The sequence below is a fragment of the Pristiophorus japonicus genome, chromosome 13, assembly GCF_044704955.1.
Source record: "Pristiophorus japonicus isolate sPriJap1 chromosome 13, sPriJap1.hap1, whole genome shotgun sequence".
Classification (NCBI taxonomy): Eukaryota; Metazoa; Chordata; class Chondrichthyes; family Pristiophoridae; genus Pristiophorus; species Pristiophorus japonicus.
In genome coordinates this window covers 149,627,511-149,649,781 of record NC_091989.1, presented here as the reverse complement: position 1 = coordinate 149,649,781, position 22,271 = coordinate 149,627,511, and the positions used below count along the sequence as shown (strand labels likewise).

At 49.9% G+C, this 22,271-nt stretch overlaps 2 protein-coding genes across 19 annotated transcripts in view; one reads left to right on the top strand and one right to left on the bottom strand.

Moving 5' to 3' along the window:
• Window positions 1–15,128, bottom strand: part of banp (BTG3 associated nuclear protein) — a 392,933-nt gene extending 377,805 nt beyond the window's left edge. For 12 of the 17 annotated variants that reach the window (XR_011596362.1, XM_070898120.1, XM_070898124.1 and 9 more), the window contains exons 1-2: window positions 15,041–15,109; window positions 11,202–11,305 (exon numbers count right to left, since the gene is read on the bottom strand). The gene's annotated coding sequence lies outside the window, so the exon portion shown is untranslated. Of the gene's footprint in view, window positions 1–11,201; window positions 11,306–14,844 lie in introns of all 17 variants that reach the window. The other 5 variants (XM_070898117.1, XM_070898113.1, XM_070898116.1 and 2 more) reach the window with 5 other exon arrangements.
• A 75-nt stretch (window positions 15,129–15,203) lies between these two features.
• ca5a (carbonic anhydrase Va) overlaps window positions 15,204–22,271 on the top strand; it is a 102,868-nt gene continuing 95,800 nt past the window's right edge. The window contains exon 1 of one of the 2 annotated variants that reach the window (XM_070898133.1): window positions 15,204–15,332. The gene's annotated coding sequence lies outside the window, so the exon portion shown is untranslated. Of the gene's footprint in view, window positions 15,333–15,357; window positions 15,488–22,271 lie in introns of those variants that run through there. The other variant, XM_070898132.1, reaches the window with a different exon arrangement.

Genomic DNA, 22,271 nt, shown 5'->3' with positions numbered 1-22,271 from the left:
CATTTGCCACTGCTCTGCCCACCTGACCAGTAGATTGATATCCTCCTGCAGCCCATGACTTTCCTCTTCATTATCAACCACACAGCCAATTTTAGTGTCGTCTGCAAACTTCTTAAATCATACTCCCTATATTCAAATCTAAATCATTGATATATACCACAAAAAGCAAGGGGCCCAGTACTGAGCCCTGCGGAACCCCACTGGAAACATCCTTCCAGTCACAAAAACATCCAATCATTATCCTTTGCTTCCTACCTCCAAGATAATTTTGGATCCAACTTGCCACTTTGCCCTGGATCCCATGGGCTTTAACCTTCATGACCAATCTACCATGTGGGACCTTATCAAAAGCCTTGCTAAAGTCTATATATACTACATTGTACACACTACCCTCATCGACCCTCTTGGTTACCTCCTCAAAAATTTCAATCAGGTTAGTCAAACACGATCTTCCCATAACAAATCCATGCAGACTGTCGCCAATTAATTCTTGCCTTTCCAAATGTAGATTTATCCTGTCTTTCAGGATTTTTTCCAATAATTTTCCCACCACTGAGGTTAGGCTGACAGGCCTGTAATTACTTGGCCTATCCCTTTCTCTCTTCTTAAACAAGGGTATGACATTAGCAGTCCTCCAATCCTTTGGCACCATGCCCAGATCCAAAGAGGACTGGAAAATGATAGTCAAGGCCTCTGCTATTTCCTCTTTTACTTCGCTCAACAGCCTGGGATGCATTTCATCCAGGTCTGAGGACTTATCTACTTTCAAAGCTGCTAAACCCCTTAATACTTCCCCTCTCACTATATTTATTTCATCCAGAATATCACACTCCTCCTCGATAGCAGTATCTGCATTGCCCCTTTCCTTTATGAAAACAGATGCAAAGTATTCGTTAAGAACCCTACCAACATCTTCCGCTTCCACACAAACATTATCCTCATGGTTTCTAATAGGCAGGCCCTACCCTTTCTTTAGTTACCCTCTTACTCTTAATATATTTATAGAACATCTTAGGGTTTTCCTTAATTTTACTGGCCAAGAATTTCTCATACTCTACCTTAGCATTCCTAATATCCTTTTTAACTTAACTTTCTATATTCCTCTAAAGATTCTACAGTATTTAGCCGTTGGTCTATGACATAAGTGTCCCTTTTTTTCTTAATCCTCCCCTGTAAGTCCCTCAACATCCATGGGGCTCTAGAATTATTTTTCCCAGCCTTTTTCTTTTAGGGCACATGTTTGGCCTGAGCCTTCCGGATCTCCTGCTTAAATGCCTCCCACGATTCCGACACTGATTTACCCACGAGTAGCTGTTTCCAGTCCACCATGGCCAAATCATTCCTTAACTAAGCAAAATAAGCTTTTCCCCAATTCGAAACTTTTATTCCAGGCCTATCCTTGTCCTTATCCATAACCAACTTGAATCTGACTGAATTATGGTCACTGGCACCCAGAAATGATTCAAAGTAAATAGTTTTAAAAACCTCTAAATTCACCTGGGATTTTAGGGGCTAAATTCTTTCCCACTGATGTTTCTACTTTTTTTTTAAGCCCAGATTATAATCAAAACTGACTTGAAAGGTCCTTAACTATCCTATATAAACAGGCTAAAAGCAATGCTCAGGAGTTAACAGAAGACCTTTTCCAAAATAATCAGTATAATACATAGTTGCATACATAAAGTCGACAACAGGAACTGACCATTCAGCCCAACTGGTCTAGGCTGACATTAACGCTCCACACGAGCCTCCTCAAACCCCCCTTCATCTATCCCGATCTGCATACCCTTCTATTCCTTTCTCCCTCATGTGTTTCTCCAGCTTCCACGTTATTCACCTCAACTACTCCTTGGGGTAGTGAGTTTCACATTCTCACCACTCTTTGGATAAAGAACTTTCTCCTGAATTCCCGATTGGAATTATTCATTACTATCTTATATTTATGGTCCCTAGTTTTGATCGTCTCCAGAATCTTCTCCACATCTACCCTATCAAACATTTCATTATCTTCAAGACCTCTATCAGGTCACCCCTCGGTAGTCTCTTTTCTAGCAAAGAGTAAAGAGCCTCAACCTGTTCAGCATTTCCTGATAAGTATATCCTATCAGTTTTGGTACCATCCTTGTGAATCTTTCACCTGTGTCTCGATATTGTTTTTACAAAATGAATATCAGTACTGTGCACAGTACTCCAAGTGTGGTCTAAACCAAAGTTCGATACGAGTTTAACATAACTTCCCTGATTTGGAATTCTATCCCTCTAGAAATGAAGTCCACTGCTCAGTTACAACTATGAAAAAATATTTTGGACAAAGCCAGGTAACACACGCTTAGGAAATCCTTTATAAAAGAAAGTCAAACAATGATCTACTTCAGATGGCTATCTTAAAATAAGACTGAGTGAAATAAGACGTGGTGGAGAAAGGGGCAAAAGAACTTCACTTTTCTATACTGATAAAAGCTGCTCAAGTTTGAACCACTTGAGAATTGGGCAAAGAGTTTCCACTTTGGGCACCAGCAGCGATCCGGTTGCAAATTACGCTAGTTCTGAGAAGTGTTTTTTTTAATAAAGTGTCAGCTGTGGCTCAGTGGGTCGCACTCTCGCCTCGGAGTCAGAAGGTTGTGAGTTCAAGTCCCAGGGACTTGAGCACAAAAATTCTAGGCTGATACTCCAATGCGGTGCTGAGGGAGCGCTGCACTGCCGGAGGTGCCGCCTTTCGGATGAGAGGTTAAACCAAGGCCCCCTCAAGTGGACGTAAAAAATTCCCATGGCAATATGTCGAAGAAGAGCAGGGGAGTTATCCCCGGTGTCCTGGCCAATATTTACCCTCAAACAATTTAACAAAAAAACATCATCACTTTGCTGCTTGTGGCAGCTTGCTTGTGTGCAAATTGCCTGCTGCATTTCCTACATTACTATAAAGACTACACTCCAAAAGTACTCCATTGGCTGTAAAGCGCTTTGAGAACTCAGGTGTTCGTGAAAGGCGCTATATAAATCCACGGAGTAACTATTTGTACGAAGTCATCTTTCTGCGCAAGAGTTAGGACAAATATCACCGACTTCGCACCCCACATTATCCCCTTTCTGCGCATGGGTCCAACATCACGTTACCTCCACTGAGCAGCAGAATGCATCCGCCGAGCCCCAAGCGGGTCCCAAGCCTCCCTCAGTGCTAGGGTGAGCGGGTCCCTAGCCTCCCTCAGTGCGAGGGTGAGCGGGCCCCTAGCTTCCCACAACGCCGGGGACAGCAGGCCCCGGTCCTCCCACAGCGCTGAGGAGAGCGGGAGGCAGGCAGGGAGAGTGCGCGCTTGGGTGGGGGGGGGGGGGGGGGGGGGAGGGAGAAGAGAGCGCTTGGGTGGAGGGGAGGGAGAAGAGGGCGCTTTGCGGTGTTGGGGGGTGTTGGGGGGAGAGGAAGAGGGCGCTTTGGGGTGTTGGGGGGGAGAAGAGGGCGCTTTGGGGTGTTGGGGGGGAGAAGAGGGCGCTTTGGGGTGTTGGGGGGGAGAAGAGGGCGCTTTGGGGTGTTGGGGGGGAGAAGAGGGCGCTTTGGGGTGTTGGGGGGGAGAAGAGGGCGCTTTGGGGTGTTGGGGGGGAGAAGAGGGCGCTTTGGGGTGTTGGGGGGGAGAAGAGGGCGCTTTGGGGTGTTGGGGGGGAGAAGAGGGCGCTTTGGGGTGTTGGGGGGGAGAAGAGGGCGCTTTGGGGTGTTGGGGGGGAGAAGAGGGCGCTTTGGGGTGTTGGGGGGGAGAAGAGGGCGCTTTGGGGTGTTGGGGGGGAGAAGAGGGCGCTTTGGGGTGTTGGGGGGGAGAAGAGGGCGCTTTGGGGTGTTGGGGGGGAGAAGAGGGCGCTTTGGGGTGTTGGGGGGGAGAAGAGGGCGCTTTGGGGTGTTGGGGGGGAGAAGAGGGCGCTTTGGGGTGTTGGGGGGGAGAAGAGGGCGCTTTGGGGTGTTGGGGGGGAGAAGAGGGCGCTTTGGGGTGTTGGGGGGGAGAAGAGGGCGCTTTGGGGTGTTGGGGGGGAGAAGAGGGCGCTTTGGGGTGTTGGGGGGGAGAAGAGGGCGCTTTGGGGTGTTGGGGGGGGAGAAGAGGGCGCTTTGGGGTGTTGGGGGGGGAGAAGAGGGCGCTTTGGGGTGTTGGGGGGGGAGAAGAGGGCGCTTTGGGGTGTTGGGGGGGGAGAAGAGGGCGCTTTGGGGTGTTGGGGGGGAGAAGAGGGCGCTTTGGGGTGTTGGGGGGGAGAAGAGGGCGCTTTGGGGTGTTGGGGGGGAGAAGAGGGCGCTTTGGGGTGTTGGGGGGGAGAAGAGGGCGCTTTGGGGTGTTGGTGGGGAGAAGAGGGCGCTTTGGGGTGTTGGTGGGGAGAAGAGGGCGCTTTGGGGTGTTGGGGGGGAGAAGAGGGCGCTTTGGGGTGTTGGGGGGGAGAAGAGGGCGCTTTGGGGTGTTGGGGGGGAGAAGAGGGCGCTTTGGGGTGTTGGGGGGGAGAAGAGGGCGCTTTGGGGTGTTGGGGGGGAGAAGAGGGCGCTTTGGGGTGTTGGGGGGGAGAAGAGGGCGCTTTGGGGTGTTGGGGGGGAGAAGAGGGCGCTTTGGGGTGTTGGGGGGGAGAAGAGGGCGCTTTGGGGTGTTGGGGGGGAGAAGAGGGCGCTTTGGGGTGTTGGGGGGGAGAAGAGGGCGCTTTGGGGTGTTGGGGGGGAGAAGAGGGCGCTTTGGGGTGTTGGGGGGGAGAAGAGGGCGCTTTGGGGTGTTGGGGGGGAGAAGAGGGCGCTTTGGGGTGTTGGGGGGGAGAAGAGGGCGCTTTGGGGTGTTGGGGGGGAGAAGAGGGCGCTTTGGGGTGTTGGGGGGGAGAAGAGGGCGCTTTGGGGTGTTGGGGGGGAGAAGAGGGCGCTTTGGGGTGTTGGGGGGGAGAAGAGGGCGCTTTGGGGTGTTGGGGGGGAGAAGAGGGCGCTTTGGGGTGTTGGGGGGGGGAAGAGGGCGCTTTGGGGTGTTGGGGGGGAGAAGAGGGCGCTTTGGGGTGTTGGGGGGGAGAAGAGGGCGCTTTGGGGTGTTGGGGGTAGAAGAGGGCGCTTTGGGGTGTTGGGGGGGAGAAGAGGGCGCTTTGGGGTGTTGGGGGGGGGGGAGAAGAGGGCACTTTGGGGTGTTGGGGGGAGAGAAGAGGGCGCTTTGGCGTTTTGTGGGGGGGGAAGAAGAGGGCGCTTTGGGGTGTTGGGGGGGGAGAAGAGGGCGCTTTGGCGTGTTGGGGGGGGGGGGAGAGAAGAGGGCGCTTTGGGGTGTTGGGGAGGGAGAAGAGGGCGCTTTGGGGTGTTGGTGGGGGGGGGGGGAGAGAGAAGAGGGCGCTTTGGGGTGTTGGGGGGGGGGGAGGAGAGAGAAGAGGGCGCTTTGGGGTGTTGGGGGGGGGAGAAGAGGGCGCTTTGGGGTGTTGGGGGGAGAAGAGGGCGCTTTGGAGTGTTGGGGGGAGAAGAGGGCGCTTTGGGGTGTTGGTGGGGAGAAGAGGGCGCTTTGGGGTGTTGTTGGGGAGAAGAGGGCGCTTTGGGGTGTTGGTGGGGAGAAGAGGGCGCTTTGGGGTGTTGGTGGGGGAGAAGAGGGTGCTTTGGGGTGTTGGGGGGGGAGAAGAGGGCGCTTTGGGGTGTTGGGGGGGGAGAAGAGGGCGCTTTGGGGTGTTGGGGGGGGAGAAGAGGGCGCTTTGGGGTGTTGGGGGGGAGAAGAGGGCGCTTTGGGGTGCTGGGGGGGAGAAGAGGGCGCTTTGGGGTGCTGGGGGGGGAGAAGAGGGCGCTTTGGGGTGTTGGGGGGGAGAAGAGGGCGCTTTGGGGTGTTGGGGGGGAGAAGAGGGCGCTTTGGGGTGTTGGGGGGGGAGAAGAGGGCGCTTTGGGGTGTTGGGGGCGAGAAGAGGGCGCTTTGGGGTGTTGGGGGGGGGAGAAGAGGGCGCTTTGGGGTGTTGGGGGGGGAGAAGAGGGCGCTTTGGGGTGTTGGGGGGGGGGAGAAGAGGGCGCTTTGGGGTGTTGTGGGGGGGGGGGAGAAGAGGGCGTTTTGGGGTGTTGGGGTGCTGGGGGGGGAGAAGAGGGCGCTTTGGGGTGTTGGGGGGGAGAAGAGGGCGCTTTGGGGTGTTGGGGGGGAGAAGAGGGCGCTTTGGGGTGTTGGGGGGGAGAAGAGGGCGCTTTGGGGTGTTGGGGGGGAGAAGAGGGCGCTTTGGGGTGTTGGGGGGGAGAAGAGGGCGCTTTGGGGTGTTGGGGGGGAGAAGAGGGCGCTTTGGGGTGTTGGGGGGGAGAAGAGGGCGCTTTGGGGTGTTGGGGGGGAGAAGAGGGCGCTTTGGGGTGTTGGGGGGGAGAAGAGGGCGCTTTGGGGTGTTGGGGGGGAGAAGAGGGCGCTTTGGGGTGTTGGGGGGGAGAAGAGGGCGCTTTGGGGTGTTGGGGGGGAGAAGAGGGCGCTTTGGGGTGTTGGGGGGGAGAAGAGGGCGCTTTGGGGTGTTGGGGGGGAGAAGAGGGCGCTTTGGGGTGTTGGGGGGGAGAAGAGGGCGCTTTGGGGTGTTGGGGGGGAGAAGAGGGCGCTTTGGGGTGTTGGGGGGGAGAAGAGGGCGCTTTGGGGTGTTGGGGGGGAGAAGAGGGCGCTTTGGGGTGTTGGGGGGGAGAAGAGGGCGCTTTGGGGTGTTGGGGGGGAGAAGAGGGCGCTTTGGGGTGTTGGGGGGGAGAAGAGGGCGCTTTGGGGTGTTGGGGGGGAGAAGAGGGCGCTTTGGGGTGTTGGGGGGGAGAAGAGGGCGCTTTGGGGTGTTGGGGGGGAGAAGAGGGCGCTTTGGGGTGTTGGGGGGGAGAAGAGGGCGCTTTGGGGTGTTGGGGGGGAGAAGAGGGCGCTTTGGGGTGTTGGGGGGGAGAAGAGGGCGCTTTGGGGTGTTGGGGGGGGGAAGAGGGCGCTTTGGGGTGTTGGGGGGGAGAAGAGGGCGCTTTGGGGTGTTGGGGGGGAGAAGAGGGCGCTTTGGGGTGTTGGGGGGGAGAAGAGGGCGCTTTGGGGTGTTGGGGGGGGGGGGAGAAGAGGGCACTTTGGGGTGTTGGGGGGAGAGAAGAGGGCGCTTTGGGGTGTTGGGGGGAGAGAAGAGGGCGCTTTGGGGTGTTGGGGGGGGGGGGAGAGAAGAGGGCGCTTTGGGGTGTTGTGGGGGGGGGGGAGAAGAGGGCGTTTTGGGGTGTTGGGGGGGGGGGGGAGAAGAGGGCGCTTTGGGGTGTTGGAGGGGAGAAGAGGGCGCTTTGGGGTGTTGGGAGGAGAAGAGGGCACTTTGGGGTGTTGGGGGGGAGAAGAGGGCGCTTTGGGGTGTTGGGGGGGAGAAGAGGGCGCTTTGGGGTGTTGGGGGGGGAGAAGAGGGCGCTTTGGGGTGTTGGGGGGGAGAAGAGGGCGCTTTGGGGTGTTGGGGGGGGGGGGAGAAGAGGGCGCTTTGGGGTGTTGGGGGGGGAGAAGAGGGCGCTTTGGGGTGTTGGGGGGGGAGAAGAGGGCGCTTTGGGGTGTTGGGGGGGGGGGGGAGAAGAGGGCGCTTTGGGGTGTTGTGGGGGGGGGGGAGAAGAGGGCGTTTTGGGGTGTTGGGGGGGGGGGGGGGAAGAGGGCGCTTTGGGGTGTTGGAGGGGAGAAGAGGGTGCTTTGGGGTGTTGGGAGGAGAAGAGGGCACTTTGGGGTGTTGGGGGGGAGAAGAGGGCGCTTTGGGGTGTTGGGGGGGAGAAGAGGGCGCTTTGGGGTGTTGGGGGGGAGAAGAGGGCACTTTGGGGTGTTGGGGGGGGGGGGGAGAAGAGGGCGCTTTGGGGTGTTGGGGGGAAGAGTACGCTTTGGGGTGTTGGGGGGGGGGGGAGAAGAGGGCACTTTGGGGTGTTGGTGGGGGGAGAAGAGGGCGCTTTGGCGTTTTGTGGGGGGGGAAGAAGAGGGCGCTTTGGGGTGTTGGGGGGGGAGAAGAGGGCGCTTTGGCGTGTTGGGGGGGGGGGGGAGAAGAGGGCGCTTTGGGGTGTTGGGGAGGGAGAAGAGGGCGCTTTGGGGTGTTGGTGGGGGGGGGGGGGAGAGAGAAGAGGGCGCTTTGGGGTGTTGGGGGGGGGGGGAGGAGAGAGAAGAGGGCGCTTTGGGGTGTTGGGGGGGGAGAAGAGGGCGCTTTGGGGTGTTGGGGGGAGAAGAGGGCGCTTTGGAGTGTTGGGGGGAGAAGAGGGCGCTTTGGGGTGTTGGTGGGGAGAAGAGGGCGCTTTGGGGTGTTGGTGGGGAGAAGAGGGCGCTTTGGGGTGTTGGTGGGGAGAAGAGGGCGCTTTGGGGTGTTGGTGGGGGAGAAGAGGGTGCTTTGGGGTGTTGGGGGGGGAGAAGAGGGCGCTTTGGGGTGTTGGGGGGGGGAGAAGAGGGCGCTTTGGGGTGTTGGGGGGGAGAAGAGGGCGCTTTGGGGTGCTGGGGGGGAGAAGAGGGCGCTTTGGGGTGCTGGGGGGGGAGAAGAGGGCGCTTTGGGGTGTTGGGGGGGAGAAGAGGGCGCTTTGGGGTGTTGGGGGGGAGAAGAGGGCGCTTTGGGGTGTTGGGGGGGAGAAGAGGGCGCTTTGGGGTGTTGGGGGGGGAGAAGAGGGCGCTTTGGGGTGTTGGGGGGGAGAAGAGGGCGCTTTGGGGTGTTGGGGGGGGGAGAAGAGGGCGCTTTGGGGTGTTGGGGGGGGAGAAGAGGGCGCTTTGGGGTGTTGGGGGGGGGGGAGAAGAGGGCGCTTTGGGGTGTTGTGGGGGGGGGGGGGGAGAAGAGGGCGTTTTGGGGTGTTGGGGGGGGGGGGGGGAGAAGAGGGCGCTTTGGGGTGTTGGGGGGAAGAGTACGCTTTGGGGTGTTGGGGGGGGGGAGAAGAGGGCGCTTTGGCGTGTTGGGGGGGGGAAGAAGAGGGCGCTTTGCCGTGTTGCGGGGGGGGGGGGGGAAGAAGAGGGCGCTTTGGCGTGTTGGGGGGGAGAAGTGGGCGCTTTGGGGTGTTGGGGGGGAGAAGAGGGCGCTTTGGGGTGTTGGGGGGGGGGGAAGAGAAGAGGGCGCTTTGGGGTGTTGGTGGGGAGAAGCGGGCGCTTTGGGGTGTTGGTGGGGAGAAGAGGGCGCTTTGGGGTGTTGGTGGGGAGAAGAGGGCGCTTTGGGGTGTTGGTGGGGAGAAGAGGGCGCTTTGGGGTGTTGGTGGGGAGAAGAGGGCGCTTTGGGGTGTTGGTGGGGAGAAGAGGGCGCTTTGGGGTGTTGGTGGGGAGAAGAGGGCGCTTTGGGGTGTTGGGGGGGGAGAAGAGAGCGCTTTGGGGTGTTGGGGGGGGGGGGGAGAAGAGAGCGCTTTGGGGTGTTGGGGGGGGGGGGGGAGAAGAGGGCGCTTTGGCGTGTTGGTGGGGGGGGGGGCTAGAAGAGGGCGCTTTGGCATGTTGGCGGGGTGGGGGGGGAAGAAGAGGGCGCTTTGGCGTGTTGGGGGGGAGAAGAGGGCGCTTTGGGGTGTTGGGGGGGAGAAGAGGGCGCTTTGGGGTGTTGGGGGGGGGGGGGAGAAGAGGGCGCTTTGGGGTGTTGGGGGGGGGAGAAGAGGGCGCTTTGGGGGGGGGGGAAGAAGAGGGCGCTTTGGGGTGTTGGGGGGGGGAGAAGAGGGCGCTTTGGGGTGTTGGGGGGGGGGAGAAGAGGGCGTTTTGGGGTGTTGGGGGGAGAAGATAGCGCTTTTGGGTGTGGGGGGAGAAGAGAGAGCACGCGCACGTGCGTGAGAGCGAGAGCGCGCGCGAGAGCTTTGAAGGAGGCGGAGGGGTGAAAGTGGGAGACACAGGTTTGGGAATGTGTGCGGGGGGGGGGGGGGGAAATCGGAGGAGGGAGAGGGAGAGAAGACGGATTACGTTCTTACTACCCCCTGGTGCGTGCAAGCTGGTTGCTTGTGTTACAAGGGACATCGTTGGGGTGGCTGCAGTGCTCCACCTCACTCAACAAGCTCCCCGGTGGAGTGGAATTAAACTATAGAATCTGTTTAAACCTGTTCAACCTTCGTCAACTCCAGGCCAGATCCAAGGCCGTCCCATCCTCTTTCGTCGAGCTACAGTACGTGGACAACGCTTGTGTCTGCACACAGACGCTGAACTCCAAGTCATCTTCACCGAGGTGTACGAAAGCATGGGCCTTACACTAAACATCCGTAACAAAGTTCCTCCACCAACCTGACCCCACCACACAGCACTGCCCCCGAGTCATCAAGATCCACAGCGGGCCCTGGATAACGTGGACCACTTTCCATACCTCGGGAGCCTATTATCAGCATAGGCAGACATCGACGACGAGGTTCAACACCATCTCCAGTGTGCCAGCCCAACCTTCAGCCGCGTGAGGAAGAGTATTCGAAGGTCAGGCCCTCAAATCTGACACCAAGCTTATGGTCTACAAGGCTGTAGTGATACCCACCCTCCTGTATGGCTCAGAGACATGGACCATATACAGTAAACACCTCAAATCGCTGGAGAAATACTACCAACGATGTCTCCGCAAGATCTTGCAAATCCCTTGAATGGACAGAGGCACCAACGTTAGTGTTCTCGATCAGGCCAAAATCCCCAGCATTGAAGCACTGACCACACTAGACCAGCTCCGTTGGGCGGGCCACATTGTTCTCATGCCTGACAAGACTCCCAAAGCAAGCACTCTACTTGGAACTCCTCCACGGCAAGTGAGCCCCAGGTGGGCAGAGGAAACGTTTCAAGGACACCCTCAAAGCCTCCTTGATAAAATGTAACATCCGCATCGTCACCTGGGAGTTCCTGGCCAAAGACCGCCCTCAGTGGAGGAAGAGCATCCAGGAGGGCGCTGAGCACCTCGAGTCTCGTCGCCGAGAGCATGCACAAAGCAAGTGTATGCAGCGGAAGCAGTGTGCGGCAAACCAGACTCCCCACCCACCCTTTCCTCCAACGACTGTCTGTCCCACCTGTGACAGAGACTGTAATTCCCGTATTGGACTGTTCAGTCAACTAAGAACTCACTTTTAGACTGGAAGCAAGTCTTCCTCGATTTCGAGGGACTGCCTATGATGATGGGATGAAATCCAGGAGTCACGACACTCACTATTCACTTCATAACCAATAAACATGTTACCAATGCCCCATCTATTGGGGGGGGGCGGGGGGCAAGGTCATGAGCTTTGGTTAAGGGTCTGCAGCTGGCCGAGGGCTGCACTTCCGTTAGGGTAATGGACTTCGGCTGTGGGAGGCAGCACACGTGCTGGGGTAAGGATCTTCAGCTGCCGGAGGGATACCACTGACCTTGGGGTAAGAGTCTTCAGCTGGAGGAGGGATGCACTTACGCTGGGGTAATGGACATCGGCTGGAACTTGATGGCTTTTGGGGAGATCGATCCTCCATGGCTTCTGAAGTCAAAATGGATCGAATTACAAATTGGAAATTCACTCAGAACTTGGGCTGGGTGGTTCTAGTTACACATTTCAGAGGAACTTCAGGGTGTGGCTTATCCTCCAAGGGGATCAGAGGAACTTCAGGGTGTGGCTTATCCTCCAAGGGGATCAATCAGCAATCGGTCTGGAGAGCCAATCAGAGAATCGGCTGCATTTCAGTTAGTACAAATAGACGCATCCATAAATCTAAGTCTTTCCTTCTTTAAGTTTCCACTCAAACTCATTTGCATATCACCAAATGTAAAATCTGCCATGAACCAATGCAATCGGGCAGCATTTTTTAAAGTAATTTTATTTAAAATTTTGAATTAAAAATATTCCTTGATATATTTAAAAGTGGTAATCTGGTGCAGCATTAATACAGCTGAAAAAAGATTTGTCACAAAATATAACCATTTTTAATCAGAATGTTTTGTCCACCACCTGTGAGTAACCTGTTTTTAAATAACTGAAAAATACTTTAAAAACTATACAGAACCATTTACTAGTTACATTGGTGTACAATAGTCAGTTTCTTAGTAAATTAAAAATATTTAAAAGCCTATTTTGTCCTTGCGCCTAAAGAAAAGCTTAATTTTAAGAGCCTTTTCAAAGGCCCATAAACGGGCACAATTAACGGAAATTTGCGATTAAATCAATCTGGGACGTGGCCAGTTTTGTGGGAAAGGTCGGCATCCAGCATGATTTTTTTTCCAACTAGCGCAATAGATTGCAGCAACTCTATTTGCGATTAAAATCTTAAAATGTTAAATTTACCAAATTAAAAAAAACTGCAAAGTAGAAAGGGTAGCACTCTATTCACATCGAGAAGCAAAGCAGAGAAAAGTCCAGGAATACAAAAATATTGAGCTGGGGGTGGGGGGAGGAAATCACCTCGTTCCACAAATTATTTACTTGAACACCCAGTTAATCGGGGACAGTTTTTTGCCTCCCATGAAACAGGAAGCTTGTCACAGTCCTGGTCAGTTTGGCTTTCTTCAGTACATTATCAATAAGCTTTTGTGCAGGGAGGGCAGACGCACCAACGTTAGTGTCCTCGATCAGGTCAACATCCCCAGCATCGAAGCACTGACCACATTTGACCAGCTCAGTTGGGTGGGCTACATTGTTCGCATGCCTGACACAAGACTCCCAAAGCAACCACTCTACTTGGAACTCCGACATGGCAAGCGAGCCCCAGGTGGGCAGAGGAAACGTTTCAAGGATACCCTCAAAGCCTCCTTGATAAAATGCAACATCCCCATCGACACATGGGAGTCCCTGGCCAAAGACCGCCCTAAGTGGAGGAAGAGCAACCGGGAGAGCGCTGAACACCGAGAGCATGCACAAAGCAAAGCAAGGCAGCAGAAGGAGTGTGCGACAAACGAGACTCCCCACCCACCCTTTCCTTCAACCACTGTCTGTCCTACCTGTGACAGAGACTCTAATTCCTGTATTGAACTGTTCAGTCACCTCAGAACTCACTTTTAGATTGGAAGCAAGTCTTCCTCGATTTTGAGGGACTATCTATGATGATGATTATTACTTCAGGACAATGGATCATCAACTACATAACCTGCAACTGAAGAACCCTGGATTTTGAGATTCAAATATTGTTGATTTATCCCCTTCTCTCTTCCTTCCCTCCCTCGGGCAATAAAAATAAATCCCTGATCCTATTGCAGGATCTTCTGTTGTTTGCCATGTAACAACTAAAAGCCACAATGCATACAAAACTTATCTTATTTGAACTGAAAAGTAGTAAATTAAATAAAAAATACAGCACAAGTTAAAACTGAACATTTGTGCAAGGTAATAGCATCTACTTGCAAGTCTGTTCAAAACCAGGTTTAATGGATTAAAAAAAGGTGCCAGAATCTAAGGCAGCAATTTAATACCAGGATTCAAATAACATACAAATGTCATTCGAACACCAAGACTAAATTACAGCTGCATGCCTCACAGCAACTATCTATTTATGTTCTTGATGGGTATTTCCAACAGTAAAACTGGAAGAAATGCAAAATGCTTATAAACTGCACACTTTCCAAGAACTAAACTATTCTTATCATTGGGAAGACTAGAATAATGAGTTACATCTAATGACCCAAAACATTGACGTAGACTGCAAATAAACACTGAAATGCTGGAAACAGGTGAAGCATCCAGACAAAACATAAACCCATCCATTGCAATTGTTGAGTTAACACTCTTGTATGTTTCCAGATTATATTTCTGATCGCATTATGTAGACTGTTACTTTTTTCCATTAAGATTGTCCTGTAATTTCCAATTCGTCACCAACATTATTCATTGGATGTTATAGAAAAATAGGTGCAGGAGTAGGCCATTCGGCCCTTCGAGCCTGCACCGTCTACTCTTCAGACTGTAATACTATTTGTAAAATTACCAATTATGCATGTACAATCTGGATACTAACTCATACATATTGGGGGAAAACTGTCTAAACTTGCAAGTTTGATGCAAGAGAATTGTTCAAGAAGCCCTTGAACTCTTTCATGGGAAACAGATACTGGATTTCGCTAACTTACCTTAGTTTTTCATGAAGTTCAACTAGTAATCCAGTGATCATGCACAGGCTATTCTTTGCACTAACACAAAATGGAGAAGCCCTGCATGATCGTTTCAGATATAATATTGCAATTGCTTGCACTAAGAACAGCCTCTGCTTTCAAGGCTCAAGTAATACTCGCATACGTTCACAACTGTAAGACAGTATAAATATCCCATTTATACTGAAATTGTTGTAGCAGTTTCAATCGGGTACTTTGAGAATCTAACTGTACTGTTGCAAAACAACACCCATTTGCAGTTACAGCGACATGACAGCAGATTTCACGATTGCATAAATACCACAAATACGCATATGCGGCATCAGGTGAAGTTATTTCTAAATTGTTTTTTTGTGCACGTAAATTTCACACTGCACTTGCATTGACTAACCACCCTACGACGTGTCCTGAAAAACGACCTCACAATTGCCTTAATTCTACTTGAAACAAATTGAAGAACAGCTCTGGATACTATTAAAAGCCTGACGAAATTATACCATCGCCATGGCTTCAAATAACGAAACCTATAACCAACGAAAAGTATGCAAGTGTTTTACTCAATTCATGGCGCCTGTATTGTCTATCAATTGAATTTCTATATGTAATTAAACCATTTCGCCTGTGTGTAAAAGGTATTTATTTTCCGAAATAAAATTAGAATCCGTACTGCAGCAGTTGGAACTCAGAAAAGCAGCGCATGTTTACACATATACACAAGAAATATAATAAAATTACGTTTAACACTAGCTAAAGTAATCGTTTTATATCTTAAGTATATTTCCTCGTTCCAACAATGTAATAAAACAAAACCTGCGAGTCTGAATAGTTATACTGTAACACGCTTTCCCTACAAATGAATAAACTGGTAATATTGCACAAGGCAAATGAAAATCTAAACTCTGAGCTGGCCCTGGCCGCATTACTACCCTCGTTTATAACGACCTTGCTTGTTACAGAGACCAGATAAACAAGAATTAAAAGTCAGGCGGATCTACTGTAGGCCTCTCCACCTCACGCTTCGACTCTCCTTAAAAAAATTAATAATCGGCATTTTCCAGTCATTTCGCCTTACAGAAAACAGGCGAGTGGGGCGGCCAGAGTTTATAGACGAGAGCCGCGCTATCGCGGTGGTTATTACCGTTCAGTTCTCGTTTCTTGTTTGTTAAAATCCGATAATGGCGTCCTTCCTCGCGAGAGAATCCCTCCGACACACAGCAATGCTCGCGCCAGCTCGGTGGCAGGGAGGCAAGATGGCGGCCGGCAGGTCGCTGACTCCCCTCGCGCACTCGCTCGCTCCCTGTGCCTGGCCCCAACTGTCAAACAACAGCAATCAGCAGGGGGAGAGCGAGGCTGCACACTCACACACGCCAGTGACAAAGCGCTAGCATCTTTGCTGCACAAAACTCTTCCATTCCCACTTCGACATTGCTGTACGTTTAACGTTGCGTGTTTTTTTTTATTGATAATATCGTAAAATATAGTTCACTACTGCGCTCCCTCTACCCGTTTATAAATTCTCTCCAGGAAAATCATAGGTCAGAAAACAACCCCCCTCCAGCCCGCCAAAAAGAAGTCTGGATTCCTGGTATGCAGTTAGCATATTTAATTTGTGACGACTGAGTAAAAGTCAAATTGACATCCGCTATTTTATTACATTTATGTTATTCGCGCATTGCATTTGTTGCTACGAATATAATCAAAATATTCAACAGGGCGGAGCAATGCGAGACTGCCGAGCCATTTAAAATGAATATTTACAACCAAATATAATTGTATTAATATTTACGCTGTTGGTAATTTTCAAAACGTCTTCGTTAGATTCTGAAAGGCGGAAAATTAGAATTTTGTTGGAAATCAGTTTTTTTCGTGACTTTCCGTCAGTCACAGTTTTCTTAACTTTTGCCCAACGAAACTCAAGTGTTCAGTACTTTCAGTAGCCATAGTTGACAACCCATAGGTGATCATTGTCAGCTGCGTGTTGGACAGCAGCTTTTTGCGTTTAAAAACATACCTAAAATCTGCACGGTGCGTATGTCCTCAGACTGGGGGAAATCTCTGGTGTTTCAACATTGGGCATAAGACATTGGGCACAATTAAATCATTTTTAATTTATGAAAGTATAAATTTTATTTAGCATTGATGCATATTAATTCTCAGGATGGGGTGGCATATTGATCAAATAAATTATTATAGTACCTAGAGAGGGGTCATGCAGAATCTATTTGGTTAGAATTAAGGAACAATAGAGCAGCTAATATGCTACTGAATGTATACTATAGGTCACCAAATCGTGAGAAGGAGGACAGCAGAGCAAATTTGCAGGCAAGTTACAGAAAGATGCAAGAACTAGAGAGTAGTGAGAATGGAGGACTGCAATTATCCTAATATAGTCATCATAATAGGCAGTTCCTAGAAGTCGAGGAAGACTTGTTTCCACTCCACTTAGGGCGGTCTTTGGCCAGGGACTACCAGGTGTCAGTGGGGATGTTGCACTTTATCAAGGAGGCTTTGAGGGTGTCCTTGAAACGTTTCCTCTGCCCACCTGGGGTCGCTTGCTGTGTAGGAGTTCCGAGTAGAGCGTTTGCTTTGGGAGTCTTGTGTCAGGCATGCGAACAATGTGGCCCACCTAAAGGAACTGGCCGAGTGTGGTCAGTGTTTCAATGCTGGGGATGTTGGCCTGATCGAGAACACTAACGTTGGTGCGTCTGTCTGGGATAGTAACAGTATAAAGGGCAAAGATGGGGAGGAGCTCTTGAAATGTGTCCAAGAGAACTTTCTTGATCAGTGTGTTTTCAGCCCAATGAGGAAGGAAACAGTGCTGGATCTAGTTTTTTTTTAATAAAAAACAGATTATTTATACCCGTTATAATTTCCTGTCTATACAAATCAGTCACAGTGGCTTTTTGTTACTTTCCTAACTATAATCATTTCAATTAACGTCAGTGTTGCCATCAGGCTTATTTAGTACATTGGTATCAACAACCTACAGATAAAAGAAAATTCACTTGGGACATGGTGTTTCAGTATTGCATAATACATCTCGCACAAAACTCTTAATTCACCACCTCCAGTTGCTGGCATGACCTTCAGCAACAGATTGTAACCAGCAGTACTTTTTCCCGGTGATGTACAGCTCAAATATTCTCTCCAAGGACAACCCAAATCTGGATGGTCCAAAACCATAAGTGAGCAGGTGGGTGTGTTTTCCCACAGTTCAAACAGACATGCAAAAAACTCCACACATCATAGTGACGAAACTGAAGACGCTTTTACCGGTATCCCAATACTTACACTGGGTCAGGGGGACAAGTCCATTCTCGATGCAAGAGGTGCCAAACAAACTAGTTCCAATCATGGACTGAAATACATAGACACAAAGTTTAAAGCATAATACAGGCACATCTTTGCACAGCAAATGTAAATCATGTGAAGCAGAACCCTGGGATCCTCTACAGCATAGACACAAGGAGTCATCACTGGTGTACAACATCCTCCTCTTCACTGTCCTCGTTTGCCTGTCCATTCCTTAGCAGTAGCTCCATATCAATATCAGTTGCTGCCTTATCCTGGAGTTTATCCGTCCTTTTGTCTTTGGGTGAGTCTTCTGAATAAATGATTTTAAGTGCAACGTGTAATGAGATTCCAGAGAGACACATTGCAAATCCCAACCAGTTTAACGTGCTCAGCTGATCACCCATCACATGGCTGGCAAGGACCAGTGTGCACACTTCCTTAAAAAATACCCGCTATAGATAGAGTCAGGCTGGAGGTTTTAGAGACCAATAGGAATTCAGAGAAGCATAGTCCAAATGCCAGAAATCCTCCTGCAGCCAATACAAACAATGAACTGGGGCAGGTGGAGCATGTTTTAGTGAGGGAGGATTTGAGGAATGGTGAATAGAATAGATATGGAAAAGGACAATGAACAATTAAGTGTAAAAATACTTAATTGGAGGGAGGGCTAACTTCAGTGAGTTGAAAACGGATCTGGCTCAGATGGATTGGAATCATAAATTGATAGGCAAAACAGTAATTAAATAAAGGGAGGTCTTCAAAGAGGAGATGGTTCGGGTACAGAGTAGACATATTCCCACGAGGGGGAAAGGAAGGGCATTCAAACCTAGAGCTCCCTGGAAGACGAAAGATAGAGGTTAAAAATAGAGTGAAAAAGTAGGCTTATGACAAATGATAAGTTCATAATACAGTAGAGAAGCAAGTTGAATATAGAAAGTACAGAGGAGATCTTAAAAAAACACAAATAAAAGGGGCAAAGGGAGAATGAGAATCGATTAGTGATCAACATACAAGGGAACCCAAAAGTCTTTTATAAACACTTGCACAGTAAAATGGTAGTCAAAGGAAGGGTGGGCCAATTTGGGACAAAAGGGGGTGCAGACAGGAACGGAGAGACCTGAGAGTGTATGTGCACAAATCTTTGAAGGTGGCTGGACAAGTTGAATAGGCTGATTTTTTTTTTTAAAAGCTTATGTGATGCTTGTTGATGTGATTGAGTGTTGTATATATGTGATCCTTGGCTTTATTAATGGAGGAATAGAGTATAAAAGCAAGGAAGTTAAGCTAAACCTTTATAAAACACTAGTTAGGAAAAAAAATTACGGGGCTGTGGGGAACAAGCAGGGGAATAGGACTAATTGGTTGGCTCTATCAAAGAGCTGGCACTGGCATGATGGGCTGAATGGCCTCCTTCTGTGCTGTAATCATTCTATGTGGGTGTCCCTAGCAAGGCTGGCATTTATTGCCCATCCCTAGTTATACATGGTGATCTTTCTTTTTGAATCGCTGCACTCAATGTGATGCAGGTGCTACCACAGTGCTGTTAGGTAAGGAATTCGAGGATTTTGACCCAACGATAATGAAGGCACAGGGATATATATTCACGTCAGGATGGTGTGTGACTTGGAGCAAAACTTGGAGGTGATGGTGTAATACAATTGCTACCCTTATCCTTCTGGGTGGTGGAGGTCATGAGTTTAAGCAACACTGCCATAGAAGCCTTGGCGACTTGCTGAAGTATATCCTGTAAATAGTGAACAATACAATCACTGTACGCCAAAGGTGGATGTTTAAGCTAGTGAATGGGGTGCCGATCAAGCAGACACAGAAACATAGAAAATAGGTGCAGGAGTAGGCTATTCGGCCATTCGAGCCTGCACCACCATTCATAAGAACATAAGAATTAGGAACAGGAGTAAGCCATCTAGCCCCTCGAGCCTGCTCCGCCATTCAACAAGATCATGGCTGATCTGGCCGTGGACTCAGCTCCACTTACCCGCCCGCTCCCCAGAACCCTTAATTCCCTTATTGGTTAAAAATCTATCTATCTGTGATTTGAATACATTCAATGAGCTAGCCTCAACTGCTTCCTTGGGCAGAGAATTCCACAGATTCACAACCCTCTGGGAGAAGAAATTCCTTCTCAACTCGGTTTTAAATTGGCTCCCCCGTATTTTGAGGCTGTGCCCCCTAGTTCTAGTGGAAACAACCTCTCTGCCTCGATCTTGTCTATCCCTTTCATTATTTTAAATGTTTCTATACGATCACCCCTCATCCTTCTGAACTCCAACGAGTAAAGACCCAGTCTACTCAATCTATCATCATAAGGTAACCCCCTCATCTCCGGAATCAGCCTAGTGAATCATCTCTGTACCCCCTCCAAAGCTAGTATATCCTTCCTTAAGTAAGGTGACCAAAACTGCTTTTGTACTCCATCCCTCTCGCAATGAAGGCCAACATTCCATTCGCCTTCCTGATTACCTGCTGCACCTGTAAACTAACTTTTTGGGATTTCACCGGTACGCTTACATCCGGTCCAGGGTATCCTTGGAGATGGAGCACGCGGTGTCCACCGGTACGCTCGCGGCCTTCCGCGAGAGGTGGGCACCGGAGGGACTGGAGTGCATCATCACGCCCGGCAACCAAATTTTAATTTGATTTTACGTTTTAAAGTTTAATTTGTTTTAATTGCCGGTGCTTTTAGTGTCCCCCTCCCCTTTTATAGGGGGCACTTGGAAAAATGTGATTTTAGCGCCCAAAAAACCCCCCCCCAAAAAAAGAAGAAAAAAAAACACAAAAAAAGGGAAAAAAAGGGGGCCTTGAAAATGTCTGCTGTGTCATCCAGGGCGGGTGGCACGGTTTAATGTTTATGTTTTTTTCAGGTAAACTCAAAAAAAAGTGTTTCATGCACAAGGACCCCCAGGTCCCTCTGCACCACAGCATGTTGTAATTTCTCCCCATTCAAATAATATACCCTTTTACTGTTTTTTTTTCAAAGGTGGATGACCTCACATTTTCCGACATTGTATTCCATCCGCCAAATCTTAGCCCATTCGCTTAACCTATCTAAATCTCTTTGCAGCCTCTCTGTGTCCTCTACACAACCCGCTTTCCCACTAATCTTTGTGTCATCTGCAAATTTTATTACACTACACTCTGTCCCCTCTTCCAGGTCATCCATGTATATTGTAAACAGTTGTGGTCCCAGCACCGATCCCTGTGGCACACCACTAACCACCGATTTGCAACCCGAAAAGGACCCATTTATCCCGACTCTCTGCTTTCTGTTAGCCAGCTAATTCTCTATCCATGCTAATACATTTCCTCTGACTCCGCGTACCTTTATCTTCTGCAGTAACCTTTTGTGTGGCACCTTATCGAATGCCTTTTGGAAATCTAAATACACCACATCCATCGGTACACCTCTATCCACCATGCTTGTTATATCCTCAAAGAATTCCAGTAAATTAGTTAAACATGATTTCCCCTTCATGAATCCATGTTGCGTCTGCTTGATTGCACTATTCCTATCTAGATGTCCCGCTATCTCTTCCTTAATGATAGTTTCAAGCATTTTCCCCACTACAGATGTTAAACTAACTAGCCTATAGTTACCTGCCTTTTGTCTGCCCCTTTTTTAAACAGAGGCATTACATTAGTTGCTTTCCAATCCGCTGGTACCTCCCCAGAGTCCAGAGAATTTTGGTAGATTATAACGAATGCATCTGCTACAACTTCCGCCATCTCTTTTAATACCCTGGGATGCATTTCATCAGGACCAGGGGACTTGTCTAACTTGAGATCCATTAGCCTGTCCAGCACTACCCATCTATTGATAATGATTGTCTCAAGGTCCTCCCTTCCCACATTCCTGTGACCAGCAATTTTTGGCATGGTTTTTGTGTCTTCCACTGTGAAGACCGAAGCAAAATAATTGTTTAAGGTCTCAGCCATTTCCACATTTCCCATTATTAAATCCCCCTTCTCATCTTCTAAGGGACCAACATTTACTTAAGTCACTCTTTTCCGTTTTATATATCGGTAAAAGCTTTTACTATCTTTTCATGTTTTGCGCAAGTTTACTTTCGTAATTTATCTTTCCTTTCTTTATTGCTTTCTTCGTCATTCTTTGCTGTCGTTTAAAATTTTCCCAATCCTCTAGTTTCCCACTAACCTTGGCCACCTTATACGCATTGGTTTTTAATTTGATACTCTCCTTTATTTCCTTGGTTATCCACGGCTGGTTATCCCTTCTCTTACCGCCCTTCTTTTTCACTGGAATATATTTTTGTTGAGCACTGAAAGAGCTCCTTAAAAGTCCTCCACTGTTCCTCAATTGTGCCACCGTTTAGTCTGTGTTCTCAGTCTACTTTAGCCAACTCTGCCCTCATCCCACTGTAGTCCCCTTTGTTTAAGCATAGTACGCTCATTTGAGACACTACTTCCTCACCTTGAATCTGTATTACAAATTCAACCATACTGTGATCACTCATTCCGAGTGGATCTTTTATTAGGAGATCGTTTATTATTCCTGTCTCATTACACAGGACCAGATCTAAGATAGCTTGCTCCCTTGTAGGTTCTGTAACATACTGTTCTAAGAAACAATCCCGTGTGCATTCTATGAATTCCTCCTCAAGGCTATCCCGTGCGATTTGATTTGACCAATCGATATGTAGGTTAAAATCCCCCATGATTAGTGCCGTTCCTTTTTCACATGCCTCCATTATTCCCTTGATTATTGTCCGCCCCGCCGTGAAGTTATTATTTGGGGGCCGATAAACTACGCCCACCAGTGACTTTTTCCCCATACTATCTCTAATCTCCACCCACAATGATTCAACATTTTGTTCATTCGAGCCAATATCGTCTCTCACAACTGCCCTGATATCATCCTTTATTAACAGAGCTATCCCACCTCCTTTCCTTTCTTGTCTATCTTTCCGAATTGTCAGATACCCCTGTATGTTTAATTCCCAGTCTTGGCCACTCTGCAACCACGTTTCTGTGATGGCCACCAAATCATACCCATTTGTAATGATTTGTGCCGTCAACTCATTTACTTTATTTCGAAT